This window comes from Euleptes europaea, chromosome 7, assembly GCF_029931775.1.
Source record: "Euleptes europaea isolate rEulEur1 chromosome 7, rEulEur1.hap1, whole genome shotgun sequence".
In the NCBI taxonomy this organism is placed as follows: Eukaryota; Metazoa; Chordata; class Lepidosauria; order Squamata; family Sphaerodactylidae; genus Euleptes; species Euleptes europaea.
This window is the reverse complement of record NC_079318.1, coordinates 62,618,896-62,645,732: the sequence shown is the minus strand read 5'-3', so window position 1 is coordinate 62,645,732 and position 26,837 is coordinate 62,618,896. Positions and strand designations below refer to the sequence as shown.

At 43.9% G+C, this 26,837-nt stretch overlaps 1 protein-coding gene across 1 annotated transcript in view; it reads right to left on the bottom strand.

Annotated features, from left to right (window-relative positions):
- Nucleotides 1-25,404, bottom strand: part of SLC8A1 (solute carrier family 8 member A1) — a 290,502-nt gene extending 265,098 nt beyond the window's left edge. Inside the window, exon 1 of the mRNA XM_056853928.1 lies at nucleotides 25,300-25,404. The gene's annotated coding sequence lies outside the window, so the exon portion shown is untranslated. The remainder of the gene's footprint in view (nucleotides 1-25,299) is intronic.
- Between the last annotated feature and the right edge of the window lie 1,433 nt (nucleotides 25,405-26,837).

Genomic DNA, 26,837 nt, shown 5'->3' with positions numbered 1-26,837 from the left:
TAACGTTACCAAGCTGCCCATCTAACTAACTATGTGTTGCTCCATGGTTTTGAAAGGTACTCACTACTGCTACTAAGCACAGGAGATACTCGGTGTGTGGCTACCCACTCCCAGGCAGCTGTATGGGTACCAGACAGCTGATCAAAGACTGAAGAAGGAGGAGGAGAGTCTTAAGGGACTCTTCTACCACTTAAGGAAGAATCAAACCAGCTTACAATCACCTTCCCTTCCCCTCCCCACAACAGACACCCTGTGAGGTAGATGGGGCTGAGAGAGCTCTAAGAGAGCTGTGACTGGCCCAAAGTCACCCAGCTGACTTCATCTGTGTAGGAGTGGGGAAACAAATCAGGTTCACCAGATTAACCTCCGCTGCTCATGTGGAGGAGTGGGGAATCAAACCTGGTTCTCCAGATCAGAGTCCACTGCTCCAAAATACCACTCTTAACCACTACACCACACTGGCTCTCAAACTTAAAAGCAAAGATATCTAGAGGCACAGAGGTCGAATGGAGGATGTGACTGCTGAATGAGACATCTGACACTATCCTTCAGCTTTAACAGAACACAGGATTGGGTAAGTTACTACCAACAGTAATAAATTTACATGGGATCTGAAATTTAGCTACTGCCTGCTAGGATAGGGTGTATCTGACTACTTCTATCTCTAGCTACATCTATGGACTACATTAGCCATAAGGAGCACATCTTACTGATTTCAGCTGACTGATTAAAACATGGTATCTCTGCTTTCAGGATGCAGCAGTGCTAAGAAAACAGGCACTGGAGTTCTACACTTCTTTTCCTGAGCTTGGTGGCCACTGATGTTCATGGCATACACCATATAAGGAAGGCTTGTTCAGCAAAGGGAGGCTGTTCGTTTCCTTCCCTCTGCCACAGGAGGAGGTGTTAACAGATGCTATCTCTGGTGCCCATTAATCATGCAAACAGCTTGCAGAAAATGTAGTTTTGGAAGAGAGGTTTTGCTGAGGGGCTCAAAACCACAGAGGAGAAGAGCAGAAAGCAGCTCTAGCACCTTGCCGTCTGTCCACAGAGTGACTTTTTATCCACAGTAGGAACTACTACAGCAGTTTCTCAAGACGTAAAGAGGATCATACTCTCTTTCAGAGGGCTTTCTTTTATTGAGGATAAAGCCATTATTGGGGAAAGTTCTTCTGCAATTCTCTTTCAATGAATCTCTTGGGTGGTCATGTTTGTATATTATTTTCTATTGTAATGTGTTGTTGCCTATATAAGCCACCCTGAATCTGAGACAAAAGTTGGAATATAAATATTTTAAATATAAATAAATAAATGCTGACTGTGGCTAAAGGTTCAAACAAATTAAATCCTGGGCAGACTGTGATTGGATCTACCCAATGTTTTTTAAAATGCCCCGTGGCGCAGAGTGTTAAGCTGCAGTACTGCAGTCAAAAGCTCTGCTCACGACCTGAGTTCAATCCCGAATGATTGACTCAGCCTTCCATCCTTCTGAGGTCACTGAAATGAGTACCCAGCTTGCTGGGGGTAAAGGGGAGATGACTGGGGAAGGCACTGGCAAACCACCCCATAAACAATGTCTGCCTAGGAAACGTCAGGATGTGATGTCACCCCATGGGTCAGGAATGACCCTGTGCTTGCACAGGGGACCTTTACCTTTACCTTAATAGCAATTGTGTGGGAACCCAATTTGGATTGGGGCCATGTAGGGGGGAGGGTGTTTAACTCCTTTCTCCTGTGTGGCACTGCCCATTAAAACTGACCCCTCCCCCTGCACATACATATGGTATTATTAACCCTCAAAAAGAAAAAAAACGCAGCCCTTCTTTTGCCCATCTTTATTTCCCCCTTTCGAGACTTAATACCAGCATGGGGGTAGGTTTTGATTGGCAAAATCACATGGAAAGGGAAATCACGTGATCCCAAGCCAAATCAAAACCCGTATAGCTTCTATTAGCATTTTTAAAACTCTTGGAGGATCAGGTCACAGAACTTCAGCAATCATGAATCTCACAGCACCTCATGTAGTCTGACCTGTGTTGAGATTCAACAAGTTAGATTCAACAAGTAAGAGACTGAGCTTGCCCAGGAGAGTTTGTTCGGGGGGGGGGGCACACACACAAAATTTCTATACCATGTCACAAGCTGCTTTTGAAAGTCCCATTGGTTTCAGAAGTGGTTTACATGAGGCAGGTAAAGGGGCTACTGACAGAGAAACTCAGGCAATTGGAACTAGTTCATTTATTCATTTACTTCATGTATTATTTATTTATTAGCAAGATTTGAATGCTGCCTTTCTGCCCAATCAGGCCCACCATGGCAGCTAACTGTTAAAACAAAGCATTGTAAAAACATACCATAAAAGCAATTAAAGCCAAAACTAAAGTACACATGAAGAAGCACACAGAACAGTGATTAAAACATGGGGAAGGAAAGAGGGATCACTGAGGGAACATCACACAAAACAAAAAAAGTCTTCACCTGCTGAGGGAAGTCAGCGACAGGAGACAGATGAATATCACTGGGGGAGAGAGTTCTGCAGTTTTGGTGCCATGACTGAGAAGACCCTCTCTTGGGCCGTCACCTGTCTAATCTCAGAAGGCGGATCCCCTAAAACAGGGCCTCAGAAGATGACCTTAATGGTTGGGTAGGGTTTGTATGGGAGTAGGCAGTCCTTCAAGTACGCTGGTTCTAAGCTTCATAGGGCTTTAAAGGTCAACAACAGCACCTTGAATTGGGTCCAGAAACAAACTGGGAGCCAGTGGCAATGGCCTAAGACTGGAATGACATGTAGAGTCGTCAACTCTGGATTAGGTTTTGAATACTTTTCAAGAGCAGCCCCACCCATTTATATCCCACTTTTCTCCTCAATGGGTACCCATTAGTTTACATTGTTCTATTATCCTCTATTAGACAGCTGCTTGGATCCTATCTGAGAAGGCTCCTGAAAGGACCCTGATTTGGGACTCCATATACAAATGTGTATACAGAGTATGTCCAGGAGCCTTTTCTTCAAACTCTCACACTTTCTGTGCTACCCTTCTTTACTATTCTATCCCAATCAATTACATCCAGTTATTTTACAAACACAGATAGGTTTTGTGGAACAAATCTTTTTGAAACTTTGTGTGTGACTGTGCTGAATACCACAAATTTGGCACTGCTAATTGATTAAATAACTGCATACACCCGTGGCAGGGAAAAAACATGGAATTTCTCTGCAAATTGAAAGTGACTGAAAACACATCATTAGAATGGAAATAACTATCCAAACTTAATATGCAGTAGGTTGTGATCAACACTAGATTTGGGAGTCAAGTTATGTGTCATTATGGCAGATTTGTGTGTAAAAGCTGGGTCCTCCCAAACCAATTTAATATAGTAGGAACCGGAGGGCAACTTAAAGGACAGTATAGACAGGTGGGAGGGGGAGCCAAATACACCTCCACCCAGAGTTTCTCCCTCGGCTTTTCTCCACTAGGGTTCCAAAACCATTTCCAGAGGAAAAATAGTTGTGACAAAGAATTTTTTGGGTGAGGAAAGTATGGACAAGGAGAGTGTTCAGCTCTCCTGAAATTGGAAAGGTAGAATACAATTTTTAAAAAATTAAATTAAAAAAATATTGCGCTTTAAATCCCTCCCAACCCCACATGACCCAAATTAGGTCCTGACACCATCATGTCTAGTTTAACCCTGCTTACCCACCTACACAAGAGTTTTCCTCTGCTACTGCAGTACTCTGTTGACTCAAAATCCAGATGATGTTTACCCCCAACCCATTGCTTTCTCATTTTCCCTTGTTCCATTTTCTTCAAGGGTTGGTTTGGGACCAATCTTCTGGTAGTGGGGCAAAAGCAACACAAGCATGACTCTTGTGAAACTTTTCTTTCCTCCACTGAGGAGGATTTTGTTGAAGTTAGCAATTAGCTCACTAAACTCCAGTACTCTCTGTACCTCCACAGCCATGACTTCTCACCATGTTCCCCACCCGCTTTCTGTCTCAGCAGTACCTGTGTGAACCTCCTGCAAGAGTTCCCCACCATTATCTGGCTTTTCTTTACTCTCCCAAAAGCAGGCAGTTATCTAAAAAAAAAAAAAAGAGAATATTGCAGCACAGCTTAGATTCAATGCTGTTAATGTTTTTGCGATGTACTTGGTGAACCAACCCCTTGGGGGTTGTCACAATGACAATGTGCTAGAGCTAGCAATGGTTGTTGGATGACATAAAAATCATACCGCTCAGATACCAGAAGGGTATTTTTGGCCTGTTTCCTGTGTACCTTCAAATCTTTGCAGTTAATAGCTTCTAAATATGTTTAAATAATAATAATAAATAATAACATGTAAAAGTGAAGATGTTTTCTACTGTTGCTGTATACCATGCAGGCTCATGTGTTACATGTGTTACATACTTATGCACCCTTAAGTCGCAACTTACAGCAACCCCAGTAAGGGGCTTTCAAGGCAAGTGAGAAGCAGAGATGGTCTGCCATTGTCATCCTCACCAAAGTCTTCCTTGGTGGTCCCCCATACAAGTACCAACCCTGACCTTCCAAGATCCGATGAGATCAGGCTATACTATACCAGGCCACATGCCTCCACACTATAGTCTTGAAGTTACTGTGGCACTAATCAACACAGACAGATTGACCAAGTCCAAGAAGGGGGTCAATTTACATGCTAGATGAAGCAGGAAAATATATATTTACTCCAGCATCCAGCAAGTTACAAAACCGGGTTCAACAATAACTTAAAACTCCTGGGTTTGATAGGGATAACCCTGGAAAGTGTAGCACCCTGAAGGACATTGGCTTTGCCAGTCAACATCACCTCCACAATTCAGCTTCAGCTTTTGATCCTTCAGCCATTTGACCATGGCAGGCAAACACTGGCCCAGGACAGAAACAGCCACTTTCAGAGGCAAAATGAAGTGATTTATAATTGGATGACAACAGCATAGTGATACCCAACTCCAAAGCTATGGATAATCAAATTTAAAGGTTTCACATAGATATTACTGAGCATTGGTGACATCACAGAACACTGTGAAACTCTTAATGATAAATCTCAGGAAGCAGTCGCATCAATCTCTGAATATGGCAGGCTAGACAAAATATTCAAGAGTTCTACCCCTGATCCCAACACCTATATCTAAGCACCATAATAACTGGCTGTAGTTGGCTGTGCTGAAGATTGCTGAAAGATCCAGCGATGTTTGCAAGAAAGGTGGGATATAAATGCAATCTATAAATAACAGATAATATTCTTTTAATATCTCGTTTGTCATAGGCTCCAGGAACAGAAGGCCATGACGCAACCCCCTCCACACACACTTTGGGTTCAGCCTTGACTAAAAAGAGAATCGCTAGCAACAGATAAGACTTGTCTGATAGCTTTCCAAATTTATGGCCACAGTTTGAAAAAGAATATAATTCCACAGTGAACATTTAAGTGTTTTGACAGATAAAATCTTGAGGGTTTTATCACTGCGTAGCTTGCTCCAGGAAAATACTTCTTTTCTACACATGATTTGTAGAGTCTTCTATTGCTTTCATCTTATATATTCTACACAATGAAAGCTGTTTGTGGGGAAGAACTAAATTATCCAGCTTAGTAATGCTGCTTCAGGCAGTCAGCTTGACTGAATGTCATTTGGTAAGAAGGAAAATGATCCTTGTTGGAATATTCTTAGCTAGATGGTTACCTCTAAGTGGGGGAACAGTCCCAGTTTTCTACTGACTGCCGTAAAGGAATATCTGTAGAGAAGTCTAAATACTCTAATTCAGTTGTAATTGCTCCTAGGATTGTGGAGAGCCACATTTGCAATTCCCATCAACCAAAGGAGGGAAAAAACTACTGTGTACCCTGCACAGGTTTGCCAACTCTGCATCGGAAAATTTCTGGAGATTCTGGAGGTGGAGCCTGCGGATGGATCCATAGCAGCATATAATGCCATAGAATTCACCCTCCAAAGCAACCCTTTTCTCCAGGGGAACTGATCTCTGTCATCTGGAGATCAGTTGTAATTCCAGGAGATCTCCACGCTCCACCTGGAGGTTGGTAACCCTAACCCTGCACCACCACACCCCAAACACACAACAATAATATACAACTAATATATAACTCTTTTAATTACCAGCAAATCTCTCAGCATGTATGGTTGTTGTTCTCTGCTACTGTTGAATGTTAGCTAGTCCTTGCAGATCTGGAGAAAGGAAACAGGCTTACAAGTCAGAGGTATGACACAAAACACTGTGTAAGCTTTGAAGTTCTCCAGAACTCTGTTTGGCTGGATGTTTTTTTAAAAGTCTTAAAATTCCCCTTTTATGTTTTACTGTAGTTTTTCAGGAGAAAGTGCAGTTAGGACCTTTCTCTCTGCTAAGTTTTCTACTTGCAAGGACTTTTGCTTTGTGTTCACACTGAACCCCGACATCTCCACAGCTCTGACATCATGGACAATTCGTGCTATGTTTTAAAAGTAAAACTGTTGGTTTTAGCTTGCGCTCATAGCAATGATGAAATGATCCCTATTTCTAAAGAAACCACCCACTTTCCTGGAATATGGGGCCATAAAAAATGGTGCTCAGAAGATCCACAGAAGGCTCATAAACCACTGCTCTAACCTCTTGATATGCGCTATGGCAATCAATGTATGTGTGAATATGCATCCCTCAATACAGTCTGAGAATAGCATTGAACTTTCAATTTCCAGGAATCTTAGCTTTCTGTTAAAATGGAAAGAAAGCTTACAGTCCACATTTTTGGTGAGTCTGAAAAAATGTTAAGTAGGGTCTGCTGAAAACTCAGAAACAGCCAGGGATCTTTGACAAAGTTTCCAGTGATCAGCAAGGATGCTTCTGTAACTATCTGTTCTCACATTTTCAGTGCCTGTCCAGCACAAATGCCTACTCCCTTTGTCTTCTACCACTAGGGTTGCCAGCCTCCAGGAAGTAGCTGGAAATCTCCTGCTATTGCAGCTACCCTCAAGGCAACAGAGATCATTTCACCAGGAGAAAATGGCCGCTTTGGAAGGTGGACTCGATGGCATTATACCTCATTAAGAACATAAGAAAGGCCATGCTGGATGAGACCATGAAGTCCAGCAGTCTGTTCACACAGTGGCCAACCATTGAAGTCCCTCCCCTCCCCAAACCCTGCCCTCCACAGGCCCCACCTCCAAAATCTCCAGATAATTCCCAAGCTGAATTTGCCAACCCTATCTGTCCCTCTGTTAGACCTTTTAGTAATACGCTGGATGTTACCAACAAACAAATCTTGCCTCCAGAAAGTATAAGGGAAATTATTAAGTAAGAGATGCATAATATATCTGGAGTGCAACATTTGCTTCAGTTGTGGGTTTTTACATGGAATAAATCCATCCTGAATAAGAAGCATTCGTATTATTTTTTATATTAAAGAGTGTCAGGAGAAAACACTGCATGAATAAACTCTCATGACTATAACATCAAACATCTCGATCATGGCTTCCCATCATTATCAATATCTGTGACAACCTTTAGGTATTAAAGGAGCAATGTAATATTGTGAACCCTCCCTTAAGATTATTCAGCTCTCAGGCTTGTTCAGTTATCCTTGCGTTATTATTCAAAACTTTGGAAGAAGCAAGGAAGCATTCTGTGAAATCCCTTTGGCAAGAACAGGAAGCAGATGGTTCAAGAGGAATTATTACTCCTTGGGTCATTGCATAAGGCCATAAAGAAGAGTGGAGTCTCATCAGAGTCTGGACTGGCTCCACTGCCTTAAAAGGATTTGGCACAGGTACCCTCAGCCCGTGTAGCAGCACTGGAACAGATGACCTCAACTTCAGTTAGCGGCCTTATTCCTATGAGCTGTTATCATGTAAGAATCCTTTTAAAACCAAATTTCAATAGACAGAAACAACAAACGAGATTGAGCTGTCTGAGCTGTTTTATAGATACTCTGGTTGATGGACTATACACAAAAGGGTGTTACGCTTGAACCAACATGACAAAGAAGAAAGGATCTTGGGTTATGTGCAGATGTAGCTGGTTTATTCAGCACTTAAAAAAATGACAATTGAAATAACTTGCAATTGATTCTATCTCAAGTTACTCAGGTATAAGACCCAGACAGACCCAAATTACATAAAGATACTTTCAGAGGGTAGCTGTGTTGGTCTGCAGTAGAGATTCTAGTCCAGTAGCACCGTAGAGACCAACAAGATTTATGGGGTATAAGTTTCGAGAGCCCTTGGGAGTTTTGACTCTTGAAAGCTTATATCCCAAAAATCTTGTTGGTCTCTAAGGTGCTGTGTGTGTTAAGTGCCGTCAAATCACTTCCAAGATGGCGACCCTAAGAATCAATGTCCTCCAAAACATCCTATCAACAGCCCTGCTCAGATCTTGCAAATTGAGGGCCCTGGCTTCCTTTATAGAGTCAATCCATCTCTTCTTGGGTCTTCCTCTTTTCCTGCTGCCTTCAACTTTTCCTAGCATGATTGTCTTTTCCAGTGACTCTTGTCTTCTCATAAGGTGACCAAAGTACGACAGCCTCAGTTTAGTCATTTTAGCTTCTAGGGACAGTTCAGGCGTGATTTGATCTATAAGCCACTGATTTGGTTTTTTTTTTGGCAGTCCACGGTATCCGTAACACTCTCCTCCAACACCACATTTCAAAGGAATCTACTTTCTTCCTATCAGCTTTCTTCATTGTACAGCTTTCCCACCCATACATGGTAATAGGGAATACTATGGCATTAATTGACTTGATCTTGGTTGCCAGTGACACATCCTTACACGAAAGAATCTTTTCTAGCGCCTTCATGACTGCCCTTTCTACTCTCAATCTCTTTCTGATTTCTTGGCTGCAGTCTCCCTTTCGGTTGATGATGGAGCCAAGGAATAGAAAGTCTTGAACAATTTCAGTTTCCTCATTGTCAACCTTAAAGTCGAGTAATTCCCCTGTAGTCATTACTTTCGCCTTCTTGATGTTCAGCTGTAGTCCTGCTTTGGCACTTTCTCCTTTAACTTTCAGCAGTAAATGTTTCGCTATTTTCTGCCAGTAATGTAGTATCATCGGCATATTTCAAATTGTTAATGTTCCTCCCCCCAATTTTCACTCCACCTTCATCTAAATCTAATTCATCTTTCCTAATGGTATGTTCTGCAGATGAAGAGATAGGGGATAAAATATATCCTTGTCTAACACCTTTGCCAATTGGAAACCATTCTAAGGTGCTACTGGACTCATATTCAAATCACATGTGCTCTGGAAGGCACAGGAGAGTCGGTTTGTTACTGTGAATCAGCCTCCCTACAAATCAGAAACCTAACACAAACATCCCTGATACAAACAAATTTCAAACTGAGCCAGCGCGGCATAGTGGTTAAAAGCAGTGGACTCTAATCTATAGAACCAGGTTTGATTCCCCACTCTTCCACATTAGTGGTGGGCTCTAATCTGGAGCACTGGATTTCCCCCCCTCCTCCACATGAAGCCAGCAGTGTGACCTTGAGCTAGTCACAATTCTCTCAGAACTTTCTCAGCCCCACCTGCCTCACAAGGGGTCTGTTATGGGGAGAGGAAGGAAAGGTGATTGAAAGCCACTTTGAGACTCCTTAAGGGTAGAGAAAAACAGGGTATAAAAACCAAATCTTTTTCTTCTTCTTTTTATTTTTCACAGACAAACATACCAACAATGGAAAGTGAGCTGAAAAGCATTTTAAGGAGATTCAACGAATTTGTCTAGGTGCAATAGGATTTACTCCTTTGATCACAAAACATAGAATCTGCCTAAACTTGTCTTATAACACTTTTTTGTGAAATTTCTAAACAGACAGATTCGAGTCCAATAGCACCTTAGAGACCAACAAGATTTCCAGGGTATTTGACGAAGGGAGCTCATACCCTAAAAATCTTGTTGATCTCTAAGGTGTTACTGGAGTCTAGCTGTTCTACTGCAGACCAACACAGCTAACCTCTGAAACAGTTCTACACAATTACACCTTTCTAAATCCACTGACTTACTGCACTGTTTAGGATTGTCCTGCATGAGAGGAAATTCCACTATTGAGGCACATCCATCCTGCACCCTACCTGTACTGCATCAGTTTGATACATGGTTAAGAATGTATTATTCATCCATATTAAAGAAGATAATGGGAAACACAAGGGCAAATAATGTGTTAATGATGATGGGAAAATCCTAAACAGCTGGTCAACCAGCTGCATACAAATTTGGCTCTGACATTGTCTGTTGCTCTTCAGATGTCTAAAAACCTGATGCTCACAACTGTTTTCCCAGTTCTCTTCTTATGTAGACTATACAATAAGAGATGTGATGGCTTCCATAGCTCTGATAAGTGCTGTTAAATTGTTCTGTGCAGGTTTGCCCCTGCTCAGCATACGTATAGTGTAATTCATCATCAACCACATCACTTTCACCAGGACTTCAAATGGACACCAAAACTTTTCTGGGCAGCTGACTAGGTTTAAGAGACTGAAACTGAGAATTAAATTTTGCACTGTTGATGAGTTCCTGTCCTTTAAGCAAGCACTGACATCTGCATCTCAAGAAGTGTAAAATACTTATATCCCTTGTACTTTCAACAGATTTGGCAATACAGAGAACTAACTAGAGGGTGTTTTTATTTCTTCTTTAATTCACATATAAAACTGGATAGACAGAGTCCATGATATGAAGTTATTTTGAAGTGTTCTTCAGGAAACATGCGAAACGTGTAAAGTGCTGTCAAGTTGCCGGTGACTTATGGCAACTCAGTAGGATTTTCATTGCAAGGGACTCACAGAGGTGGTTTGCCAGTGCCTTCCTCTGCATGGTGACCCTGGTATTCCTTGGTGGTCTCCCATCCAAGTACTAACCAGGGCCAACCCTGCTTAGCTTCTGAGATCTGATGAGATCAGGCTAGCCAACAGCTAGTGCTCTATATCAGTAGGGCAAAGATGCCCAACTGTGATCAACTGCTCTGATAGCAGACCTTCAACTGATGTGGTTACAGAAAATTCAGAACTAGTTAAAATGACTGCTATACTCACAGGACTGGAGCCTGTTCAATCATGTCAGTGGCTCTGCAGAGATATTAGCAACCTGGGATTTCCCCAATTAGTTGTGACTGATAATTTTCATTTGTTTCACAGTCTCCCAAGCAGTACTTATTGTACAGCCTGTCTACACAATCATGTTTGTCCACATTTGTTGTGCTCATTGCATTTATTTTCTTTCAGAGAGATGTTTTTGCTGTAAGAGTAACAAAAAATTGGCGCACTCAAAAGAAAATATTATGTACCCAGGGAAACAAGATGTTTCCACCAAGAACTGCATTTTTGTTTCTCCTTTAAAAATTTCCTATGGTATGTGGTTCCACAACTGGTTCAAAACTTGTTTTGTGACATTGCTTGTTTACACACACGCATTTGCACATACTTCTTTACTTGTACATCAATGGCAACTAGCCTCAACAGAACGTCTGTATTCCAGTGAGGTATATCACTTAGTACCAAGAGCAAATTGTCATTCTCATGCTTGGCTTTTGTCACCAAGAGGCCTCTGGCTGCCTGTTGGAAACAGATTGGTGGATGCCACAGACCCTTGCTCTAATCCATCAAGACAATTCTTATATTCTTACATTTTCTGGTTCACTGGAGCCTCCACAAATCTTGATTTAAGCTACTTCAAATAATAATTTGAACTCTTGGAGCGTCCCTAACTGTAATTCAGAGTTTATCCAGACCACAATACCCTATTCTGCCATGACTGCTAGAGGACAGCTGTGCAAGCTACCCATTCTAAACTGGACTCACTCTGGTCCCAAATAGCCAATGAATAGCTATGATGATGATTAAACTATTGCTAGAAAGCAGAACTGGCTATTATGGTAATTTCCCCATCTATCCTTCAGGATTCTTCTCCCACCCCAAAACAATAAAAGTCACAGAAAAACTGAGATGGTTTGATCACATGCAGTACCAGAGTGTACTATTTATTTATTCTGGACATTTTTATGTGGCCTTTCCAGAGTTCCCCTTGAGGAGGCTTACAGGTAAAATAATAAATTGTCAACATAAAAAAAAACAAGCAATCATTAAAACTGCTATCATCATGAAAGCTATGCAAACTGACATACAGTGCAATCTTAAGAACATTTTCCGGGGAATAAGCCGAACTGAATAGGATTTAGAGTAGACCTGTTTAAGACTGCTTTTATGGCTTGCCAAATAATTATGAATGCCTCAAGATGGTGGAAGAAGTTGGCGGTGGTCCCTTTCTTCCTCCCTGAAGTATCTCTTTCTCTCCCACCTTCCTTCATTCCTCATCCTATTGTTGGGCTAGCAGCCACAAGTCTTGCATTGGCAAACCTGTTGAATCTTGCAGTCTTCGCATCAAATTGACTTTGAAGGCACCAAAACCAACCAAGAACAGAAAGAAGAAAGCCCATTAAGCTTTTTCCAAATATAGGCAAGGACACCAGACCTCACTGGAGAAAAAAAGCCAAAGAAAAACATCACATGGTTATCTTATCTTCCTGAAGGAGATATTTTAAAATGCTGAAACAAATCTCAAGCCATAACTGATCTTTTCTGTTTTTCATTCTACCTCTTCAAACCACCATGTCCAATTCCCTTCCCAGCAACCATTCAAAATAAAATGAGCTGACAGAATTTCAAAGTCACTATCTAAATCTGTGCATTTTAGTATAATCTAGAACAGATCTTTGGAGTTTCAACCATATTGACTGTGACAGAGAACACATGGGTATTTATTATTAGATTTATTTAATGCCAAATAATTTCAATGGGATTTCTCAGAACTGAATTTTCAATGCTAAAACCTTTGCTCAGGTCACATTACAGTGCGTTTACTCTAGCAACTTTGGAAGATGGCCACCATTTTCCCCTCAGGTCTTACAGCAGGGAATGTCTACGGTGCCGCATCTTCTCAGTGTTGTCTCCAAAAGCAGCTCTTTTCCTGCTCCTCTCTTCATTGATCTCTCTTCTCCAAATGTCATCCAAGACTTGTGAGTTTAGCATGAAGAACTGAGCACTTGTTGTAGGAATTAGTTGTTTGCACTTTGCACAAAAATTAGGCATGACCCAATTAGTGTCCAGAAAATGTCTAACGCTGGGACAGCCCTCTTCCCCCCCCACACCTGTGGTCCATTGTACTGCCTTTGAATCAAGTTTATCACCACGTCCCATTACTACCCCAGAATATGAAAACAAAAAATCACCAGAGGGAAGCAAAAAAACAACGACCCTGCTTCCAGAGTTCAATTAAGAAAACTCACACTGTTCGTAAATTTCTATGTGAGTGCACAATTTCTATTTCTTTGATCCAGAAATCTGAAAAGAATGGTACAAAATATTCCTACTTTTCTGGTAGCATCTCCATTTTTGGGAATTCTATCTGCTATAGAGCCATACTATTGACTCCAATGTAGCCATCCCAGCATAACATCACCTTACTTGCCTTGCAGAAAGCTATGCCCGTGTTACACTATTCACAGTCAGCAAAGGTAGTCTAAATTCTGTGCCAAGAGAAACTGAACTTGCATAATTATGCAAATTATGAAGTAGTTAGGTATTGGCTTACTTTGGCCAATATATTCTGCAGTCACTAGGAGGTGCAAAGAGCTGTGCATTACTCCTGTGTGTCTTGCAAGAATGAGTAATACAAATTATACAAAATGTTGGAGAAATTGCTACCAGCACAGCGTATATATCCTCATGAGGTGGACATGCCCTGTAGTGTCACAGTTTGGGGAAAAATATTTATAGATATGGCAAATACCGTATTACACATCAAATCATCCCTGCTATACCAGCATTGGCTCCAAACAAAATGGAAAAGCGGTATCCAAGGGATGAATAGTGTTTATGTTGATGGCAGCCTGTATGGTAATAGGAAAATGTTGGAAAACTGAGGAACCTTTAACATAAACTATGGCAGAAAAATTGACACATCAACTTAGGGTAGTCAAAGGTATAGCTAAAATATCAGATTTCTATGAAATGTGGCATGATTTTATTTCCTACACAAATCAGAAAGGTATTCAACATCTATCTAAGTCCTTCCTCAGATTATGGAAATGGAATTAAGTACAAAATATATAAAGAATTATTATTTTTTAAAAACCCAATGCCATTAATAAATTTCTCTCTTACAGGTAACTGTAAGATACATTGAAAAATGTGTTAAATATTAAGCCCTCTGTCAATTTTATTCAGTTTTATATATTTTTGTTATATTGTTTCTATGTTTGGATTGTAAAGGGGTTTTGTTATTGTTGTTTTTTGGGATGGTGGTTTTCTGTTTGAAAAATTAATATATATTTTTAAAAGAGCTGTGCATAGTGCCAGCCATTATCCCTATATCACTGGAAAGTTTATTGTCACCCAAGTGGTCTAGGATTTCATCCGCATATTATCCTTGTACTTTCAAACCTATCTTTACAGCCATTAGGGGTAGAAACTCATTCTCAGGAAGTTGAATACCACTTTTCTGCATGTTTGCATCCACAGAACATCCAAATTGCATCCACAGAACATACATGGCTTTGACTATATTTCAAGCCATAATGACTTCTTAAGTAGTACTTAATTTGAGCAGATCCAGAGGTGCAACTATGAGGACCCATGTTTTCTTACTTGGAAAAAACTAGCTCACATGTCCAGGAACTTGACAGTAGGCAGTGATTATTCTGGTTCTTCATTACCTTTTACACCTTTAAAGCAAAAGGGGTTGATCCCGTTTATGATCCCTACTCATCATCATGGCAAATCAATGCAGGGTAGCATCCGCACAACATTACAATATCCAACAATGTTGGTGTAGTAATTAGAGTGTTAGAGTAGGATCTGGGAGACCCAGTGTGAGGACCCTGCCCCCTCCTCCAGCCGAGACCCCTCAGATAGTAGGATTTCCGTCTTATTTTGGACTTAATTATATTAATAGGCCTTTAACAGCCTAAGTGCCAGGGGATCTGAAACTTGGGGAGTCTCATAAAGGCACCTGGGTTCAGCCATGACACTGGAAATTCCCAGAAATGAGGACAAAGGGTGTTGCTGCAAGGAAAGCAGAACAAGTGCAATCTCCCTCACCTCACTGGCATGTTGTTTCCCAATAACAAAAGACTTTTCAACACTGGAGACATCACCCACTATCCTGACATACCCCAGAGGTGTCTGCCCAGCCCAAGGACAATTGCTATTTCATTAACCAACTCCTGGTTTCTCTTTTTCCATTTTTTACTCACTCAAGAAGGGCACTCAAGTCATTAATTTGCTCTCCATCCTGTTTCAGGGTTTGTGTTGACTCACCCAAACTTTTGTGTTCATACAGATCTAGTACACTTCACCCTAATTAAATATCACCTTAAAGACTAACAAAATTTCTGGCAGGGTATGACTCCCAAAATTTCTTTTGGAAGTCACAGCTCAAAGTGAGCTCAAAGTGAGCTGTGACTCATGAAAGTTTAAGGTGCGACTGGACGCTTGCTCTTTTCTGCTGCTACAGACAGATTAACAGGGCTACCCATCATGATCTAATTAAAGTAGGTTAATCATGTTGCCTCACCCAGACTTTTGTGTCCATTCATATGTAGCTCATTTTAACCTAATTAAAGTATGTTAATCATGTTGCCTCAACCAGGCTCTTTCTGCCCATGCTCACAATAGCCTATTCAAAGTATTTTCCCAATTTTTCCTGCTGAAGTTTGACAGCAGTTAACATTAAACCAGCCAGTAAGATTTAAACTTTTTATCTTGACCCAATCTAAAGTCAGAATGGTCAAACCCTCACCTACTCTGGGAATCTTCTGACCATAAAAGAAGGACATCCAGACCCACAAATTTCCTTAGGACACCAGTATAGATGGTCAGAACTCTGGTTTCCTTTAGAGAACCCCAAGACCACATTAGCCGTTTTTCCTACTGCATCAAGCTGACTGCTCATATTCACTTTACAGTCCAACATACTGTTCTCCAACATAGATGTGCACCATGCCCGCCTCCCTGCTGCCATGACATTCAAGGCATTGGGAGGGGCTGTGACTCAATAGTAGAGCATCTGCCTGGCATGCAGAAGATCCCAGGTTCAATCCCTATCATCTCCAGTTAAAAGGACTAGGCAAGTAGGTGATGTGAAAGATCTCTGCCTGAGACCCTGGACAGCCACTGCCAGTCCGAGTAGAAAATACTGACCCTTGCTGGGGTTGCCATAACTCAGCTGTGACTGGACGGCACTTTACCCACACACAATTGAGTAGTTATTGCCATACCTTGCAACAAGAAATTCAGTTTATTTATTAAAAAAAAACCCACTTACTGCAAATCACTTCATCATGAGAAAGAAGGAGAGAGAGTAATTTCTCTCCATCCATTCTCCCCACAGTATTTATAATCTGATAAAGAGTAAGCTACATCAAGAACACATGAAGCTTCCCTGAAGATCAGCCTTACAGTTTGTGAACGGAAGTCTAGTTTTCAGATGGGCAGTGTTGTTTCTGCAGCACCAGTGCCTTAAATATAATGGGACAGAACAATACCAACCAAGACGAAAGTGAGGATGAAGGTTTAGTACAGACAAAGCTGGCATAACAGGGACATTGCTGTAAACACATGACGTATTTTGTTGCTTATAATACTTGAGTTGCCACCTCAAGAATCCACTTCAACAATTTTGTGTTGGTTTCATAGAATCATAGGATTTAAAAAGTTGGAAGAGGTCTAAAGACCATTCATCCAACACCCTGCAACATGAAGGATGACCTAATGCATCCCTGACAAATAATTGTCCAATCTCTATTTAAACACCTCCAAGGAGGGAGAACCCATAACATCCCTAGGAAACTGATTCCACCACTGAACTGCCCTTATTGTTAAAATTGTTTTCCTAATATCATGCCAATATCTCCCCACCCGTAATTTAAACCCATTGTTACAAGTCCTATCCTCCACTACCAACTGAAATAGTATCCTACCTTCCTCTAAATGACAGCCCTTCAAATAACTTTCTTTAAAAAAGCCTCCAGGACTGGACACAATACTCCAAATGGGGCCTGACACAGTGCAGTATACAGTGGTACTATCACATCTTGTGCCCTAGCCACTATGCATCTGTTGATACACCCTAAGACTGAACTTGCCCTCTTTGCCGCTGCCTCACAATTGCTACTCATACTCAATTTGCAATCCACCAAATCCCCATTCACACACACACTACTGCCCAGAAAAGAATCCTCCATCCAATATCTGTGCCTAGCATTTTTACCACCCAGATGCAAAAACTTACATTTATCACTATTAAACCACATATTGCTCACATCTGCTCTCATTCCCAATGTATCCAAGTCTTACTGTATTCTATCTTTATCTTCTCATGATCTTTTTGGTACACGGCAGTATGAACTTTTACATTACTCCCAGTCTCAGATGGCCATGGGATTCTGCTCTGACCTGTCTGAAATAATGTGAACTATCTAGCCATCTGGGTCTGTGGGGAGAAAAGATCTTCAACCACAAGTAAGAGAAATATCTGAAGCCTTAGATACTTGAAGATTAAGGAAGCTAAGTGAGATACTATAATGAACATAAAAAGATAAAGGTTCATCTTCAGAAACCAGAAGCTTCCAGGGAGCCCACAAGGTAGGCATGAAGGCAAAAATCACCCAGTTGTTTGTCCCCAAACCAAGTGGTGCCAAGAAGCCTGAAAAAGCACTGTAAAGAGAAAGACAGAAGAACAGGAGTTGTGGCTTGGCACCACTTTATACTAATTGCATTTGAAAACCACACAAACTATGGCTGGAGATCTGTTTCTTTATAACCTGAGAATCCTGAAATGGGAGCCTAGAGATGTGTGAGCATGGAGAAGACACTAAGAGCATTGCTATACATGTCTTTTGAATGGAGGAAGGTAAGCTCAGATCAGTGACTCGTGAAGAGACACAGTGGGCACACAGCTTCCAGGAAAGGCAATTCTGCTACACTTCTGCATCAGTATTGACTGAATGACCCAGTTACATCTGTTGCAGAAATCCAGTGAAGGCTGACTGGAATGAAAGCCATTGTGCAGCAATGCAATGGGTGCCCTCGTCCCTCGGAAGTTACTCACAAGATACTTATTTATATTTGTTTGATTCTCACAGCGCAAAGCTTGGAAATTACTGGGTATAGGAAATGTGAAAAGTAATGAGGGAAGGACATAGAATCAGGCCAGGGCACTACATCTGAAAACACAAACCTTTTGCAGACTTTTTGCAGTCCTATGAATGTGATTGAAGGACCACATGAAGCTGCCTTATATCAGACCCCATTGGCTTACCCAGGTCATTATATAAACTCTGACTGGCAGGAGTTCTCCAGCATCGCAGGCAGAGGTCTTCCACATCGCCCAACCCTTTTAACAGGAGATGTTGGGGATTGAACTTAGTCTTCTGCACGCAAACTATGTGCTCAGCCACTGAACCACAGCCTTTCCCCTACCTTCTCCTATGTGAACTTGCTCACCAATCAAGACCAGGACCTGATCTTGCTCTTTGCACTCTCCTCCTGCAATTAGGCAGGCAACAACCAGAGATGGGGCTTTTCTGGAAAACACCGGCTAGGGAACACATTCCTCTTAACAGCTCACTTGGTTGCCAGTCTTTTAAGACTTAAAAGTCAGGTAAAACTTTTTCACAGTGCCATCCCAAGCAGATCTACTCAGAAACCTACTGAGGTTTATTCAGTAGGACTTACTCCCCAGAACAGTGTTCTTGGGATTGCGCTGTGATTTGCCCAGGCAATTTGCTGATTATGTAGCTTCTTGTGTTTTGTTCTTTACTTGTTGTCCTCTGTGTTCAAACAATTACGCTGCTGAATTGTCTTAATTGCTGCTAATGTTGATAGCCGCTAAATTGTTTTAATTAATTTAATTGACTTATGCTTGGTGAACTTTTTAGTGTGGCTTTATAAATTCTCTAATGCATTGATCTTATGCATTTAATGTTTCCGTTGTCAGTGGCTTCAGGCTTTTTGGGTGGCAGGGGTGGGGAACCGCTATCAAATACCTTAAAATGAAATAAAAATTGAGAAAAGGGAGCAGGTTAGATAGGTAGGTTACTTAAAGAGGGATGGGATAAGGAACTGTTTGGGGGTGTAAACAGAACAGTGCACCACTAGGCACATACACTTGTAAAATGATGTAAAGTTTATGATACAGTCGTCAAGAAAGATGGGGCATTACATACAGCAAGCAGGAGAAGAGTAGCACTGGGAGGGAGAAAGGATGACTGTCCTTTCCTGCGCTCCTTAACCTGAGCCTCTAGTCTCATACTAAAAAAAGGGCTATTGATAGATTAGGAAACTAGATCCAAACTGCCAGCTCATAATAAATCCAGACACAATAGTCCATATCAGTCATTACAATCGTGCATACTGAGAGCCCAGCATGCATGTGTAATGGGAGAATCTACCTGCAATCCTCCAGATTTGCACAGTTGCCATGATGTGTAAATATTTATTTATTTAAAACACCTTTTTAATGCTGCCTTTCCACCCAGTCTGGGTCCACAAGGCAGCAAACATAAAAACATTAAAGTAATTAAAAGTACAGTTAAAATTATAACACAATTAAATTAAAACACATAAACAAACAACACTACAAGGAGGGCTGATAACCATTATTGGGGGTATGCCAGATAAAACAAAAGTATTCACCTACTGGTGAAGGACACTGATAGAGGGAGATAGGCAAATCTCCTTGGGCAGGGAGTTCCAAACTTTTGATGCCAAGAGAACCAGCTGCCACCTGTCTAGCTTCAGATGATGGGGGCAACTGAAGCAGGGCTTCTGAGGATGACTGGAGTGAGTGGGTAGGTTTGTATTGGAAAAGACGGTCCTTAAGGTAAGTTGGTCCCAGGCCATACAGTGTTTTAAAGGTCAATACCAGCACCTTGAATTGAGTCTGGAGGCAAACTGGAAGCCAGTGTAGATGGAACAAGACTGCAATTATATGGTCCCTACAACCTATTCCAGCAACACTCTGAACACAGCATTCTATACCAAACATAGCTTCTGGACAGTCTTCAATGGTGAGCACATGTAGAGTGCATTGCAGTAATCTAATCTAGACGTTACCAATGCACGCACAAAAGCAAGATCTTTTCCACCCAGGAAGGGCCACAGCTGGCTCACCAGACAAAGGTGCTGAAAGGCACCCCTGGTCATTGCTACCACCTGTAGCAGCCAGGAGCACCCCCAACCTTAGAACTTGCTCTTTGGGGGGGGGCAACCCTATCCAGAACATGGGATAACCCATTTCCTGGGTCAGACCTTCTCCCCACCAGTAGCACCTCCATTTTGTCGGGATTAAGTTTTAGCTTGTCAGCCCTCATCCGTTCCACAACTGCCTCCAGGCACCTGTTTACGGTTTCCACAGCCTCCCTGGGATCTGCTGGTAGTGTGAGATAAAGCTCAGTGTCATCTGCACATTGGTGGCAGCTCAGCCCAAATCTCTGGATGACCTCTCCCAGTGGCTTACACTGGGCAACATACATATTTACCATGCATGTACCACTTCAGAACGTGTGAATGCAAACCCTGAAAAAATCAATGGTCAGTTCATGCATACTAAAGATGTATACAGATGACAAACACACATGTTGCTCACGTTTACACAACATGGTGGCCATGCGATATTGAGAAGACGACAGAAGGCATGTGCTTCTATTCTACGAGCTTGGTAGACCCTCAGTATCTGTGACTGTAACATCTGAAAAGGTCTAAATATAATGAAGATGGCTCCCATATACGGAGAGGGTGAACACATTTTCAATTCTACCACCACTGTTGCAAATCTTCAAGACCGTCATGAGTTTGTAAAGGAGAGTATGAATCCCTTTGTGACTGTGATCCAATTATCTAGTGGTTTATAGCAAATGTTGTGATGTGATGTCACCCCATGCATCAGTAATGACCCGGTGCTTGCACAGGGGACAACATTTACCTTTATTATAGGTGGAACACCAAGGCTGACAAAGAATGGATTGATTGGGTCTACAGCCAAGCACCATGAAAGGAACTTACAGCACATAGTGCATGCCCTTGACCAGCTTCCAGACCAGTAGGATATTTTCTTTATTGCAAAAAGATGCAAGGGGTTGGCAGAAGCATAGGGAGGACTGAGGGAGTCTGCATTTGCCTGTGCCTGCCTTTGCATATAAATGCAAGAGGTGAGCATGTGCAGTTTATGTGTTCAGTCCAGTGAGGCTAAAGAATCTGTTTTCCCACAGGGTCTCCATATCTTCCTATCAAAGGGAGAATGGCGTGCAGGGCTAGGCAGATCTGTTTGCACAAACAGATGGTTCTGGGAAGCAATGCAGGCACAGCAGTCTCTCATTTTTCACAAGCCTTTTGCCTCCTCGATGTCCCTCCATCACGGATCCTAATTGTACCACAAGAATACACAGTTTTGCTTCTCCCCTTTTAATTTTACAGCCCAAGTATGTTTATTGTTTACTCAGAAGTTAAGTCCCACAACATTCAATGGGAATTATTTCCCAATAAGTGTCAATTCAGACCAAACAAGCATATATTAGAGCTGTTTAAGTTGTCTTGTGTTTTTTTTTAAAGGACAAGAACTAACACTTGTGAAGTGATTTGGATGTTCAAAAGATGTTATATACTATTATAATACTATATTTATGGTATATGTATTATTATTATGCCAAGGCTTAGGTTAACAGTAGTTTGAACGAACTATCTTTGGCCACAAAAAACCAAATCGTAACAGTCAGTTTTAAAATGGTACATCTCTTAACTACCAGATAACGAGCAGCCCTGTCACCTTCACATCCACTTTCACAAAATTTCAACTTCTTAGAAGCCAAAATCCAATTTTCAGGTGCATGTACAGGGTTGAAGAAATATTTCAGATTCCTAGGCATTCCGTGTCACAGTTCCAGAAGTTACAGCAGCTGTCTTCTAGAAATCCTTGGCAGTTGGAATTTTCCCAACTTTTGTCCTTGAGGCGTATGGCTGTTCACAGTCAGAATGCTGAGCTAGGTAGACCCATGGGGCTGACCCAGAATGAAGCCCCGTGTCCTAATAGAGGAAGACTCAGGGCAAAAATGCATGGTTGCTTTAGCCTTCTTTATTCCCTCTTTCAGCCAGGATCAAACGCATGCGTTTCGCCAGACGTGCATTCGATCCTGGCTGAATCCTGGCTGAAACAGGGAATAAAGGAGGCTAAAGCGACCATGCATTTTCGCCTTTTGTAGGGTAACATCTGAAAACCAGGACTGGGGGCACCCACAAGGACTGTTTGCTGGAAGAATGCAACCGGACAACTAGCCACACAAAAAGATGTGGAAGGTCTGGCAATCGCTGGGACAGTGGATTTGGGTAGTACTATAACAGACTCCCATTTTGCAAAAAGTGTTGGGAGTTTATAAAAGAGGCTGTTTGCAGAAGAATCTGCAGCTGAAAAGAGGGAAACAAATATCACTAAACTACTCAGCTGCTTAAAAAAGAGATGAGAAGACAGAAAGAAAGGGGTGTGTGTACACCTGTATTAATCTGAACAGACTAATAAAATTAGAACAAGGAGAGCAGCAAAATGAAATGCACCCAGATTTATCCCCTTGTGTCTTATTACATCTTTCCCTTTTTTTATTTTAAAAAAGAAAGGTTCTCCCCAGATCTATTTACAGGATCACCAAAGTATTTTGGCAGTTTGCTGTTACTCTACAACCACCTCTGACAGAAAGGTTGCCTAGCAAAGCGAAGATAAAAATCAACTAAGCTGCTATTAAAGAATTAAGCTAAAATTACTAGTGAGATGCAGCCATGCCTCCACCTAGTTGAAGCCCACGCAATGTGTTTCTTGACAATAATGAAGTTCCTAATAATGCCAATGCCACATTGCTCGAAAAGAGAATTCGAACTCAATCAGCACTGCAGGTGTCTCATTATTTACTTTGCCCGAGAAAGAGATTTAAGTAAATATCTAAAGGGAAGAAAGGGGGAGAAGCCAGTGCATTTACTGTGTAGGAAAAAAGAAAAATCAATTTTCATCTGACAACAAACATGCTAAATCAAGCAAAATTAACAAGTGCTATGAAGGCAGCCGTTTCCTTTTTTGCTTATCAGACTGAGTAACTGTTGTGGAAAAATGAAGAAAATCACAGCGATCCATGGTGAGGGGTATTTCTTAGTTAACCCTCGACTTGCTCCCCCCGCTTTGATCAAGATAGACCATTTCCTAGCTCAAGCTTTACGCATGGACACACACACACCACACGCAACCCATGTGCTGAAATTATTTCCACATTGTCTCTTTATCATGTCTTTTCTCCCTGCTGATCAGAGCACTAATATATCTATATCTATATATCTATATATAGTAAGGGGTATTTCAGATGTGACTTACCATGCCGAATGTCTGCGGGTTTTGGTACGTGCAGAGTTTCCTCCCCATCACACACACACAAGTTTGACACGCCTATTTCTGGTAACCTGCTTCAAGCGGCTCCTACGTCCGCTCTCTGACCGCTGTTACTTTAAGCGCCTCACTAGAAACAGGCAAATCTAACATGTGCTTCTATATCCGTGGGGGGGGGCACCGTGCATAACCCCACCCGACGCTTCAGCATGGTTAGCGCAGGGCTGAAGCCTTACAATCATGGATGCTTCAGTTTAGCTAAAACGTGGTGGTGCTCTTGCTTTGCACATTTACTTATCGGTGCTGTGGGTGTCCGGCTGGATGCACCCACCTCACTTCTGGCTTTATGACAGTTTTAATGCTTTGTCACATCCAAGTCAATGTCATAATTAAGAAAAGACAGCTATGCAGGATTTATTGGGGACGGGGGAGACTGACGGTGAAAGGCTTCCTCTCCCACCTCCCTCTGGCTGGGTCCACGAAAAGAGAAAGCACATGCATCAAGCTCCGCAGCCCTATAGGCAGAACTGAGCGCAGCCCCCGCTCTCCCCCTCCCCAAATAGTCCCAATGCAGTTGTGTTCTATCCAACCACTAACACATTTAGCTGTATAGGAACCAGGGGGAGGGGCTGAGCAAGGGAGATTCCTTTAGGTGGGTGTGTTCTGTAGCCATGCTAGAAAGAGATACCTGGATCCAGATAACCTCTGCTTGTCTCTCTCTGGACACCATTTTCCACCGCAGACCCTTTCTGACAGCTGATATGTAATTAACCCATTCCTGTCCTATCCGCGATTAAAGTAACAAGGTGCCAGAACAGGGGTTTCCAGGCTCTGAATTCTCTTTCTCACACCGTGCAAACTCGGATTTCTTCCCAGAACTGTATCCCACCCTGCACACAGACACACCTGATCGGGACCTTTGCATATCCTCTGCTTTTCCTAGCTGCAGCCGCCAAGCCAGAAATAATCGCGATTCCTCAGGAGTCTGCCTAGAAACTGCAGTTTAAAACCCCTCTTCCAGATGTCCATCTATATTCAGACCCTCCAACGGCGGGCGAAGCCTGCCCTTCTGTCTCCACGGAAGGAAGGGGGTGGGCGACGCGGACGTCCCGCATTGCTGGTTATTGAAATAAGGCATGCTGGATGCCCGCCCTCGACGGAAGAGGGAAATACAAATTTCCAACCCCAGCCATTCATCGTCAGCCCGGCTGCAGCACTGGCACCGAGCGGACACGCCGAAGGGATCGGGCCCCGGGGGACCCCAGCCCCACCACGATCCCTTCTTTCCAAGTCTACGGGAGTCCCCCCCAACGCCCGGCTTCATAGTCGCCCACCCACTGCAGCAACAGATCGGGCGCCGAGGGGGCAACGCCAAAGGCAGCGCAAGCGCCCGCGAAGGTCCCAGCCCTGGACCACCCCGGCCGGCCGGCAGGCAGGCAGGCAGGCGGTGGGCGTGTTTGCAGGGAGACCCGGGCGAGCCTTTCCAGCAGAGCCCCGGCCTGCCGCCCCCAGCCTCCCGGCAAGGACAGGCCCCGGCCTCTGCCCCCGACCGTCCCCCGCCGCCTCAGCCCCGCCGCAGCCTGCCCCAAACGCGCGGCCGAGGGAGGCGCACCCCCCCCCGCCCCCCCCGCCCCGCGCTCCCCATCCCTCCATTCATTCCGCAAGGCCGGCCGGCCGGCCCGCCGCCCTGCTCGCGCTGGCGAGGCGGCAGGGAAGGACGGAGCCAGCCAGCCAGCCAGCGCCTCCGCAGCCAGCCCCGGCGCGGCTGCTCCCCGCCGGCTCCTTCCGGGCGAGCCGCCTGCCCGGCCGCCAAAGGCGCGCGCGGGTGGGGGGGGGGGCTCCTTCCCACCTTCCGTCCGTGTCGGTCCTGCCTGGCGCCCTACCTGCAGACAGCCTCGCCCGCCGCTCCCCGGCTGGCTCTGGACGCCGAGCGCTCCTGCTCCTCCTCCCTCGCCGCCGCGTCTTCCTCGCTCCCCCCCCCCTCCTCCTCCTCCTCCTCCTCCTCCTCTTCTTCCGTTGGGCCCGCCGCGGCTGCCGGTGCTCAGCGAGAGGCGGCCGCCGGCCCCCCCGGCAGCAGCAGCAGCAGCAGCAGCAGCAGCAGCAGCAGCGCCGACGCCGCCTTGACCATATCTGGCAAGCGCCGAGCGCCCCAGGCAAGGCGGCGCGGCGCGGCGGCCGGAGCGGGAGGCGGACCCCGGGCCAGCAGGCGGGCGGGCGGGCAGGGCGGGGAGGCGCGCGCCCACAGACCCGGCGGCGGCGGCGGCGGCGGCGGCGGCGGCACGAGCGAGAGACAGCCGCGAGCCAGGGAGGGGCGGAAGGCGTGCCCATTGGCTCGGCTGCCGCGGCTCAGGGACGCGCGGCGGGCCGGGGCAGCTTTGGAAAGGCGCCCCCAGTTTTGACACGCGCGGGTTCCCGCAGGGGGGGGGAGTTTTCACAAGCGACCCCTGAAAGCGCCGTCCGGCTTGCAAGTGTGCGCCAAGCCTGGGCCATTTTTGCGCGGGCGGGTTTGAGGCTCGCTCAAAGCGCTTTTCAAAAATGCGACTTTTCGGCTGCCTTTTTCACGCCAAAGGAGAAGTTTCGCGCGCCCGCTCCTTTGTTCCTGTTTGCATAGGCATCGCTAAGGCGACTCTGTGGTTTTGCATCGTTCCTTGTGGGGGGGGGGATGCTTCGCGGCGAACGCCGAAGGTTGCCTTAAATGGGCTCTTAAGGGATGCGAAGCGGGTCTGCGGCGGCTTCGCAGTCCCTTCCAGAATGGCGGCTCGGCGTGCAAAATTAAAACAAGAACGCAGGGCAATTCAGCCTGGAAGGCGCGGCTAATTCCCATGCAAAAACCGTTCTAGTGTAGTTTTATGACCAAGAATCCACTGAGGTCCTGCATGGAAGAGGATGTGTTGCTACTATTCCAGCCTTGATTTTCAGCACCACTGGTAGCTGGATATGATCTACCCATTGACTACCATTAGTGGTTCTCCCGCTGTTGTTACCACACAACTGTACTGCAACAGATAACTCTCAGAAACCTCTCTTCTGTGTGTGCCCACAAAGATACATCGCGTACCCATTACATGTGCCCATGTTCACTTGAATAAGGTTCTTCCATCCCGCTTAGAGCATTGCATGAGAACCCTTGTTCATTGCATGTGCGCAAATTCATTGCAAGCGTGGACGTGAAATGGAAAGAGCCAACTTGGATTGGACATCAAAGTGAGCCACGACTTTATTAAATAAAGCAGGATCTGCAACGGGCAGCAATTAGTAACACAACTCAAACGTAGTGCAGAACAGGATGCAGAGGAGTTAGGCCTCCCAAGTTGTCTCACCCAGATAGTCATGGATGCTCATGCAGAGGAGTTAGGCCTCCTCTGCATGAGCATCCATGACTATCTGGGTGAGACAACTTGGCTCTGAGTTTCTTCTTTGC